This window comes from Aquarana catesbeiana, linkage group LG04 (genome assembly GCF_042186555.1).
Source record: "Aquarana catesbeiana isolate 2022-GZ linkage group LG04, ASM4218655v1, whole genome shotgun sequence".
Taxonomy (NCBI): domain Eukaryota; kingdom Metazoa; phylum Chordata; class Amphibia; order Anura; family Ranidae; genus Aquarana; species Aquarana catesbeiana.
In genome coordinates, this window is record NC_133327.1 from 665801363 (window position 1) to 665813611 (window position 12249).

Below are 12249 nucleotides of genomic sequence, written 5' to 3' on the forward strand. Positions count from 1 at the left end.
ACGTTGGGGGCGTGGCCCAGTTGGAGTCCAGGCTGGGGTTTCCACTCTTATCACCACTATAGGACCATACGGCTGAGCGGCACCAGGGATCACCTCTATCACATAGTTGGTAGATGCGATAACTTTTACGCAAACCAATCAATATACACTTATTGGGATTTTTTTTACCAAAAATACGTAACAGAATACATATTGGCCTAAATTGATGAATACATTTGATTTTTTACATTTTTTTTTTTTATTGGGAATGTTTTATAGCAGAAAGTAAAATATATTGTTTTTAGTGTTAGTGTTAATAGCGCAAAAAATAAAAACCGCAGAGGTGATCAAATACCATCAAACAAAAGGTTTAATTGTGGAAAAAAAAGGACATCAATTTTATTTAGGTACAGCAGAGAGAGATTTGGGAGTATGGGTCCCACCTCCGACTCACCAAGAGAAAGACAGCAAGTGGACTATTGCGGTACATATACAAGAGGTATAACTAATATTATATATATGTATATTATTAGTTATACCTTTTATTTAGGTACAGCGTCGTACAACTGCGCAATTGTCAGTTATAGTACCACACTGCCGTATTGCAAAAAAATGGCCTGGTCATGAAGGGGGGTAAATAGTCTGGGTCTGAAGAGGCTAGAGAAATATTTTTTGGATACTTTCATCTAGCTGTACACAGTGAATCCAGACTTTTTCTATGGGAAGCTAATGGAAAAAGTGAGCGATTTGTGAATTCATTATAATTTTAATTGCAATTGTAATTGATTTTTCTGGAAAAGTTTTTATAAAAAAGCAAATAATTTTTACAATTGTTTATTGTCAACATGATGGTAATTGATTTTAGCCATTTATTATTTATGCATTTAATCATTTTTTTGTTTATTATGATGAATGTATTATTTAATGGGTATGAGTTGTTGTAACTATTCATTATTAAATGTGAACGGAATGATTTGAACTTATTTCAATTAAAGGGCCATTCATTACACTCTCCGTGACTAAACGTGGGGATCTATCCTAAAACAGAAGCAACATTGTAAATTTATCTAACAGGAATGACTGCATGTAAACGCCATTCATAGCCAACACACAACATATGGTGATCAGCCCTCAATCCCCATAGCATCCTAAGGCTGGCCATACACTGAGGTTGCATTTAGAAAAGTCCATGTTAAAGCAATTTTAAAGCAGTAATAAACCCAACCACAAATGTAATACAATGCACTAGGATTGCACCAATACCATTTTTTTATCAGCGAGTACGAGTACCAATACTTTCAGTGGTCAAATACTCGCCGATACCTTGTGGTGCAATTTGTGTCAATACAAAAAAAAAATGACGCAAATCACACTGCAAAGAATCACATGCAATTTGATCAGCAACATGGTGTGATTCCTGTCCGAATCACATGCAATTTCCCCCACTGCTCCTGTGTGTGTGTGTGTGTGTGTGTGTATAAAAAGGAAAAAAGCGCCATCTAGTGGGCAGTTTAATTTTTTTTTGAACTCACAGTACATATCTGGTCACATGCATAATAATCTACATAGGTGTCCTGGTCCGCCAATGATAGCAAACCACTAGCTGGAGGTGCTCACAGGACTGGAGGAGAAGTTCCGGGACCCCCTGGGTATAGGACAGAAGCAATGTCAGCTTGGTGGCGGACCGCCTCTGCATCTCCTCCAGCCCTGTGAGCACCTCCAGTGGCTGTGATTTGCTATCATCGGCAGACTGGGTCACCTATATAGATTATTTTGCATGTGGCCACATATGTGCTGTGAGTTCTAACACTTTTTAAACTGCCCAGTAGATGGCACTTTTCCCTTTCTATACACACACACAGGAGTGGTGGGGGCAATCGCATGCGATTTGAACAGGAATCACACCACATTTCTGTTCAAATCACATGAGGTTCTTTGCAGTGAAATTTCATTCATTTCGCAATTGACGCAATTCGCATTGCAAAGTATAGGGGGCAGTATGTCATTTACCAGCTCCTTCCTTTTCTAAATGAACACAGTGAACACACTCACTCACTGTGTTCATTCATAACTGAAGCATAGTAAACTGTGTTTACTATGCTTCAGTTTGTAAATGAACAGGAAGCCTCTCAGCACAGAGCACTTGCCATTCATTCACCGTCCAGTGTAGCTGAGGCTTCAGAGAAAAGAATGTGCGTTTGAGCTTTGGGGTACACCCTAATGCATGAGGCTGCGCACACCTATGGTACGACATGGTAGGCAAGACATAACAGCATGGCTTAAAGCCTGTAAACATTTGTATTATAACTAATAACACAGTGTCTGGTCTAATATATGTATCTAACCAAAGATTCTACCAAAGGGGCAACCCGAGGAGTGGAAGCAGGTGTACATTCCACCTGGAGACAGGTAGAAACATTGATAAAGTTATGAAGAAATGAACGTTTCATATCAAATAAGGTGCTACTCGGTCAAATAGAGTAAGTGGAATGCCTAAAGGAAAGGATATGGGGGGGGGGGGGGTCTGGGAGTAATAGATGACATGAATCCTGAGTTTGCCCAGTGTGTTGGCAAGTCCATATAGCGGAAGGGAGTCATGTGAAAAGAAATCTCTTCTGGAGAGAAAGAATGTTCCATGAAGTGGTACCACCTGGCAATAAAACATTTTAAAGATTTAGAGTGTTGGGTGATAGTGTCCAATTTCTCAATGTGAAATCAAGTTTGAAGTGCTTGTTTCACCGAAGCAATTTGAGATGGGGTAAAGTCTGTTTTTAATGCAAACTGTTAGGCAGGATAATTTGGTTGGTTGCAGGCTGGTCAGTAAATTGAGCTGTGAATTTGTTTGTACTGCTGGAATACTGGTGAAGGGACGCACTGGACACCTTTGCCATTGTGCTGTGGCTGCATTTGATTAGCACAGGTGGCTGCATTTGATTGGCACAAGTGGCTGCATATGATGGGCACAAGTGGCTGCATATGATGGGCACAAGTGGCTGTATATATACCGGGTACAAGTGGCTACATATGATGGGAACAAGTGGCTGTATTTGATTGGCACAAGTGGCTGCATTTGATGGGCACAAGTGACTGAATATGATGGGCACAAGTGGCCGCATTTGATGGGCACAGTGGCTACATTTGATGGGAACAAGGCTGCATTTGATTGGCAGAAGTGGCTGCATTTGATTGGCAGAAGTGGCTGCATTTGATTGGCACAAGTGGCTGCATATACTGGGCACAAGTGGCTGCATATGATGGGCATAAGTGGCTGCATTTGACGGGCACAAGTCACAAATGGCTGCATAGGATGGGCTCAAGTCCCTGCATATGATGGGCAAAACTGGCTGCATATGATGGGCACAAGTGGCTGCATTTGATTGGCACAAGTGACTGCATATGATGGGCACAAGTGGCTGCATATGATAGGCACAAGTGACTGCATATGATGGGCACAAGTGGCTGCATATGATAGGCACAAGTGGCTGCATATGATGGGCACAAGTGGCTGTATATGATGGGCACAATGGCTGCATTTGATGGGCACAGTGAGGCTGCAATTGATGGGGGGTTTCAGTATTTTTCAGTTTGTTTGCGCCCCCCCCCAAAAAATTTTGAGCACCAGCCGCCACTGCACTATGGTGTATATACTCCTGGTCTCTGTACTTTGTAGTTTACCGCTCTTGACTCCTGCACATTGTATATTACTGTACATACACCTTATCTCTCTACTCTCTATGTTTTCCTCTCCTGCACACTGTACATTATCTTTGCTCCTGATCCCTGTACTTTGTAATTTATCCAATCCTGACCTCTGCACTCTATATGTAGTTATAATGATCAGGTGTGTGTAAGATAATTGGTCACGGGGGGGCGCAGCTTGGCATGTTCGCCCTGAGCGCTGGTTGACCTTGTCCCGGCATTTGTTGCAATGCCGGTGTCTGCACTCAGGCAGATGCTTTGGGGGTCCGACATCGCGGGCTCCCTGGATAGATAAGTGTCCTTATATTAAAAGTCAGCAGTTACAGTATATGTAGCTGCTGACTTTTATTTTTTTTTTTTCAGAGCCTGGAACTCCACTTTAACAACCAAAAATTTGGAATTCCGAAACAAATCAACAAAAAAAAAATTAGTAACATAACAAATCTATCCGAAACAAAATTTATTTTTCCGTCCTGCAATGACGGTTTCCATTTTTTTTTCCATTGGTTAAACTTGATGTCACTCCTTTTTGGATTTTAATATAACAGTTGAAGAACACAGGCAAGATGAGTGAAACCCTTAACCTCTTCAGCCCCGGAAGGATTTGCCCCCTTAATGACCAGGCCATTTTTTGCGATACGGCACTGCATCTTTAACTGACAATTGCGCGGTCATGCGACGTTGTACCCAAACAAAATTGACATCCTTTTTTTTACCCACAAATAGAGCTTTTGCTTTGGTGGTATTTGATCACCTCTGCGTTTTTTTTTGTGCTATAAACAAAAATGGTCAATAATTTTGAAATTTTTTTTTTTATCTTTCTGCTATAAAACATATCCAAAAAAAGATTAAAAAAACCCAAATGTATTTATCAGTTTAGCCCTATTTCTTCTACATCACAATAGGCATATATTGATTGGTTTGTGTAAAAGTTATCGTGTCTACAAACTACGGGATAGATTTAGGGACTTTTATTTATTTTTTATTGTTTTTACTGGTAATGGTGGCGCTCTATGATTTTTAGTGGGACTGCGACATTGCGGCGGACAAATCTGACTCCAAATGGCACTTTTTGTACCAATGGCATTATTACATTGATCAGTGCTATAAAAATGACAGTGGTAGGGAAAGGGTTAACACTAGGGGGCGATCAAGGGGTAGGGGGGATGGGCTGCCAGGAACATGACAGAGATCACTGTTCCCGATCACTAGGAACAGTAAATCTCTGACATGTCATTAGGCAGAACGGGGAATCACCTTGTTCACATAGGCAGTTCCCCATTCTGCCTCTGTACACAGCGATCCCGGGTCGCTGGTGGACATCCCGTGGTGTGCGCGTGCCCGCTATCCTCCTTCCACAGACCGATGTACAGGTACGTCGGTTTGCGCAGGAGATCACATCCCAGATGATGTCTATTCAGACGAAACGCGTCGGATCGAGTGCCGCCATCACTACTGCGCTATTTTATGTTTGATAAGCCTTTGATCGCTTCAACAAATGTGAGTGTTCAATTTTATCCTTTTTAATAAATATTCCTTAAACAATATCACGCTATGTGGAACTTTGTTTCATTTCTTGGTTCCAACGTGTGGGTATGAGAAACTTCCTTGGTCGTTCCTCTCTTCGTCTGAATGGAATTGCCCGTTTGTGAGAACAACTTGCTGACCAGTATCGTTCACAAATTCCAATGTGATCGTGGCTATCCGGATCGCTAAGGGTTTCATATCGCATACAGTGTTCATCACTACAAGCCTGGTTGACTTAAGTGGTATATCCCTCTTTAAGTCCACTAGTTCCGGTAAGCCTTCATGCAGTTGGTGGCGGTTTCCTCACAAGATTCCCTTCTATTCCTTTTCAACATGTCTATCTTGAGGATTTTTTTAGAAACTTTTGAAAGTTTATAAATGTTGCTCCGTTGGTTTTTCTGATGCCAATCAACATTCACGTGGTGGACTTTATATATATATTTCTATTTGTTGTCAGTCTATTGACATTCGATGTTTATTATTCACTTGGTGGATTTTATGTCACAATTTGTCAGTATTGTTGATATCTAACATCACTATTCACACAAAATAATTTTAAGCGCTGCATTTTTCTCTTTTTGCGCAGGAGAGCCGACCTGCCGCAGTAAATGTAATGTACGTGAGCTGGTCGGCAAGTGGTTTAACCTCTTGCTTACTGGGCACTTAAACCCCCCTCCTGTCTAGACCAATTTTCAGCTTTCAGCGCTGATGCATGCACGTTGAATGATAATTGCGCAGTCATGCAACACTGTACTCAAATGAAATTTTTATAATTTTTTCCCACAAATAGAGCTTTCTTTTGGTGGTATTTTATCACCTCTGCGGTTTTTATTTTTTGTTAAAAAAAATTAAAAGACCGAATTTTAATTTTTTTTTTATATTTTGTTATAAAATTTAGCAAACAGGTAATTTTTCTCCTTCATTGATGTACACTGATGAGGCAGCACTGATGGGCACTGATGGGTGGCAGTGATGGGCACTGATGGGTGGCAGTGATGGGCACTGATGGGTGGCAATAATGAGCACTGATCGGTTACACTGATAGGCAGCACTGCTAGGTGGCACTGATTGGCACCACTGGTGGGCATTGATAGGTGGCACTTGTGAGCATTGATAGGTGGCACTCATGGGCATTGATAGGTGGCACTGGTGGGCACTGCGGGCACTGGCAGGTGGCAATAGAAGGTGGCACTAGCTGGGGGTACTGGTGGGCACAGATGAGGCATAATTGCCTCTTCCTCTTCAGGACCGATGTCCCTTGCAGATAAGCCGGTGATTGGCTTTTTTTTCTGGGTGAGGAGGAAAAAAAAAAGATTACCGAGCTTTTGTTTACATCATGTAATCAGCTGTCATTGGCTGACAGCTGATCATGTCGTAAGGGTCCGGGACCAGCCCCTTACTCAGATCTGTGATCACACGAGTCTCAGTGACTCGGTGATCACAGCGTGCCCAGCAGGGGGCGTGCAGGGCACGTGCACAGGGAAGGACGTCACATGACGGCCTCCCGGAAACTCAGGTCCGCCACTGTGGCCGTCATTCGGCTATAGCGTGGACGGCAAGAGGTTAAACTAGGTATGCCGGTGAAGAATCCAGTATCTACATGATGGGATATAAGAAGCCAATTGGTCATAATTGCACTTTTATTTTTGTGTGGACTGATCCGTGAAAAAAAATTTGTGAGAGAGTCCTGGATTATGTGTCATTATTGCACATTTAGGAGTCATTAGATTGAGCTGGCATAATGCTGCTTCAGGATCCATGCCATGCTAATGTTGTGCTTTAGCCAACTGCTTGCTGAACACATCTTGAGATTAATGTCATGTCGAATAGAAATAATTGTCCTCAATGGGGATGTTCTTGTGCTACAAAGATTCGTGGGTACATCTCCATCGAGGACAATTAGTCCTATTCAGATCTCAGTAGGAGCCGTGTTTTGCTGGACGTTGCTCAGTCTTACCATTCCACTGACACTGAAGCAGCCATACGGGTACATATAGTGCCTGCAAGATTTCTCAATTCATCAGCACCAAGGACATTCTAATTCATTCCCTTTTTTTTCAGGCATAAAAGGAATCTCGGTACTTCAATTTAAATTTGAAAAAATCTATTTATATCTAGTGTTTCACAATATTACCAGTTCATCAATGAACCGATAATAAAAATGGAACTACACTGCATCTGAACAGCAAAAACTATATATATATATATATATATATATATATATATATATATATATATATATATATATATATATATATATGTGATATAAAACCCAAAAACAAAATGTAATATATATAGATGTAGACATGTGCACTGCCGAAAACCTTGTTTGTTTTGTTTTCGTTTCTTTTTTTTTTTTTTTTTTTCGTTTTTTAGGTCATTTGTTATGATCAAAAGCCTAAGAAAAGAAAACTGATGCAGCCACCACATCTAATTAGACATGTGCAACTTGTTTTGTTCCGAATAATTTTTTTAACAAATTTTTCGACAAATTTGTTAATTTGAAAATATCTGAATTAACGAAAACCCGTTTAACAAACTTTTCCAAATAATCTTAAATTTGATTATTCAAAAATTCTTAAAATTGAATATTCAAAAACTTGTAAATTCAAAATTGGACAATTCTAAAATTTGAAAATTCATAAAATCGGAAAACCGAAATCCAAAAATTTGGAAATTTTAAAAATGCGAAAATTCGAAAATTTTGAAAATAAGAATGAAAATTTGAAAGTTCAAAAATTAGTAAATTCAAAAATTCAAAAATCCGAAAATTCAGAAATTCGAAAATTAAAACATTCAGAAATTTGAAAATGAAAAAATTTGATTTTTTGAATTTTTGGGCTTTCAAATTTTTGTTCGTATTTTCGTTCTTTTGAATCTTCATTCTTATTTTCAAAATTTTAGAATTTTCGCATTTTAGAATTTCTGACTTTTTGGATTTTCCGATTTTGAGTTTCCGATTTTATGAATTTCCAGATTTTAGAGTTTTCGAATTTTGAATTTACAAATTTTCGAATATTCAAATTTAAGAATTTTCAAATTTTAAGAATTTTCGAATATTAAAAAAAAAAAAAATTGTTAAACGGGTTTTCGTTAATTCGGATATTTCCGAATTAACAAATTTGTCGAAATTTGTTAAAAAACTAATTCGGAAAGAAACAAGTTGCATATATCTACTTAGATGTGGTGGCTGCATCAGTTTTCTTTTCTTAGGCTTTTTTTCCCCTCTGTTTTCACCTGGTGATCTAGCCAGTAACACACCTCCCCTATTAGCGAGACACCACTTTGGATGAATTATAACAGGAGGCACAGCAGACAGCAGCATTGTCAGTCTGGGGGAGGGAGGGGAGTATTAAAGTGTTATTAAACCCAGGACCCTGCATTCACTATATCTGGTCTACCACAGTACACAGAACATGGAAATGCAATTATTTTAGTAATTATAAACTGCCAAATACCTTTTTTCATCAGCAGTATATAGCAGTCTTGTGACTTTTATCAGTGTCTGGTTAAAGCTAGTAGGAAGAGTTTTAATTCTCCCCTGACTGTCCAATGAGGCTGCATGACCCTCTGTCTGGACCAGTGGCGGCCGGTGGTAATTTTTCTGGGGGAGCAGCAAACAGTAACACCCCCGGTCGGTCGCACTTACCCCATCTATGGTGGGCAGCGCTTCAACGGCTTTCCCTTTCTCTGCTCTCCATGGGCATCATTGCGGCTTCTGTTGGGACTCTTCTCTTTCAATCGAAAAAATGGGTCTCAGACCTGCTTCTGATTGGCTGGATTGAGGATCAGTGTTTCAATAGCGGCCTGCTCTTCCTGGCTCTTTTAGCAGCAGGACGTAGGGGAGGGATCTGGGACTCTGTCTGGCTGCTGGCCGCTGGCTCCTCCAGACTGACACTTTCCTGTGTATGAAAATGAGACATAATTAGAATCATTTTTAGGGTTTGGTCATCAATCACACACAATTTTGATTTCCTCACTGCTGCAAATTGGATGCGGAGAAATAGAAAAGACTATCATTCTGACCCCAGCATTTTTCACTCTTGTTCAAATCATTTTTGGTCACTACTGTCTATTGTTATGGAAACCACATTGTTAAGGCAGAAATATTTTCCCAATAACGTCTAGTTATCAACATTGTATTTTTTGATACAAAAATGTTCAACAATGCTATACCTGGGTATCCTGTAAATCAGGACCTGTGCGGACCTCAGGAGCTGTGGCCTCAGCAGACATCGAAGGGAGCGTAGACAGTGATGGCCTGGGTTCTGTTTGGTCTGTCAAAAACCTCAGGTTGTTGTAATACCACAGCCTGGGGACATATAGGTCATCCGCTGCTGCGCCAGATCTCTCAGATTCCAGGACCTTGTTCAGCTCCCTTTTAAATGTACTCCTCAGGTTAGCAATCTTTTGCTTGACGTAGTTGATGTCTTCCCTGGGGTACATAGGTTTGACCAACTCGACCATTTTCTCCAAAGCTGCCTTCCTCAATATTTTATAGGAGTAGTCTCTACTCTTCACCTTCCAGAGACAGGGTAGTTCCTGGTACAGGTCAATGAATTGGGGGAGTGATTCAGGCCAAGTAAATTTATCCGTCATGATAAATTATATGATGCCTGCAAGACAGAACACAAGACAAATGTCTGGCTTAACCCATAAGCTGGTCCCAATATAGGCCTCAATCTAAGCAGTGTAGGCCACTACCCACCTATTATATATATATACATATATATATACATATATATATGTGTGTGTGTGTGTACCAAAGAGCACACATATACATGCAGTGCAGTGCTACTACAGTGATAACCAATAATCCAATATGTACAAATTGTACGTGAAAATTCAATATGAAAAATCCATTAAAAAAGCCATACAAAAAGTCCCATAAGTCTTGATAATTGTATTTCAATGTTAACCTTCTATCACTGTGCAGTGCTATGTAAAAAACGTATTACTTGTGCACACCACCACCAGCTACTTTATCTGCTCACCTCAAGGATGAGTCAGGTAGACTCTAATGAACTCTTTATTTCTCACTCCCCAAACGTCTTTCCTTTTAGTCAGGAATCAGCTGTTCACCTTCTCGATTTCACGATCTCCACTCCACCCAATGTGTATCTCACAGATAAGGAGTTGATCTCCAGGATTATACAGCCTCACTCCTTAGATATTTCTCCACTCCAGAGGGTTCATATTTGTCATGTAATCAAAAACACAGCGGACAAATGTTCTCTGCTTTAAAAATGTATTTAGAACCACGCTAAAAGAGGACATTTACTCGATAAAAGGCAAACAATCGCTAATTTCATGTGATGAGAGCGTCCGCTGGCTCACCTCCGTGACCATTGGTAAGGGTACGAGAGCACATAAACAATATAAAATATGGTAAGAAGGACCATAGTGTTTCTAAACATTTTATAGAGGTCCATGGTAGGAATCCTTATGCCGCGTATATACGACCGTTTTTTTCCGTCAGAATAAACTCTGACGTTTTTTTTGACGGAGTTCCGCTGAAACGGACTTGCCTACACACGATCACACCAAAGTCCGATCGTTTCGAATGCGATGATGTACAACAGGACTAGAAAAGGGAAGTTCAATAGCCAGTAGCCAATAGTTGCCCTTGTGTCGTTTGGTCCATCGGAACAGCATACAGACGAGCGGTTTTCCTGATAGGAACTGATAGGAAGATTTGAAACATGTTCTATTTCTAGGTCCATCAGAATTTTCAAAAGAAGAAGTCCGATGAAGCCCACACACGATCGGAATGTCCGATGGAATGATTCCGTCTGACCTTTTTTGCCGGAAAGTCCGGTCGTGTGTATGCGGCATTAGTGTTTAAAATTCTGTGGGGTAGAAAAAATAAAACCCCATTGGAGAGCTGCTCACCTCAAGGATGAGTCAGGTAAACTCTAATGAACTCTTTATCCTCGTCCCCGGAGTAAGAAGGAGGAAGAAGCGGGGGAAAGAAGACATTTTAAATTAAGGTATTGTCAAAAAACGGCTATTGTCTTTTGTCACAATGTACCCGATACCCATTCACATAGGGGGGGCCGGGATCTGGGGGCCCCTTGGTAAAGGGGGCTTACAGATTCCAATAAGCCCCCCCGCTCGCAGACCCCCACAACCACCGGTCAAGGGTTGTGGGGAGAAGGCCCTTGTCCCCATCAACATGGGGACAAGGTGCTTTGGGGGGGACAAGGAGGCTTTGGCCAATTATGGCTCAGGGGGTTTAATACATGCCCCACACTATATAAGGCCGCCTGCACGTCGGCCCTGTGCAGTGTGTTCCAGCTTGAGAGAGAGATAGACAGAGAGAGAGACAGTGTCATTTGATTTAAGTTAGATAGAGCAGGCAGGTCGAGTCAGTTAGCTGCACTTACAGTGTATTGTGAATATATATGCATCCCAGGTGTTGTATGTATATATATATATATATATATATATATATATATATATATATTATATATATATACACACTGTATTCAGTTTAGCTAGATCCTGTTCTTCTCTTTCTAATAAACTGACAGGCAGGCAGGTGTTTTTACAGTATTTCCAGTTACTGTACTGTGTACCCTGCACAGTTGCATCTACAGTATAGCTACCAGAAGACAGGTGCTTGTGTAGGCTCTTTGAAGTATTTCCAGTTACTGTACTGTGTACCCTGCACAGTTGCACCTACAGTATAGCTACCTAAAGCCAGGTGCTTGTGTAGGCTCTTTAAAGTATTTCCAGTTACTGTACTGTGTACCCTGCACAGTTGCACCTACAATAAAGCTACCTGAAGCCAGGTGCTTGTGTAGGCTCTTGACGTATTTCCAGTTACTGTACTGTGTACCCTGCAGAGTTGCACCTACAGTATAGCTACCTGAAGCCAGGTGCTTGTGTAGGCTCTTTGCAGTATTTCAAGTTACTGTACTGTGTACCCTGCACAGTTGCACCTACAGTATAGCTACCTGAAGCCAGGTGCTTGTGTAGGCTCTTTGCAGTATTTCAAGTTACTGTACTGTGTACCCTGCACAGTTGCACCTACAGTATAGC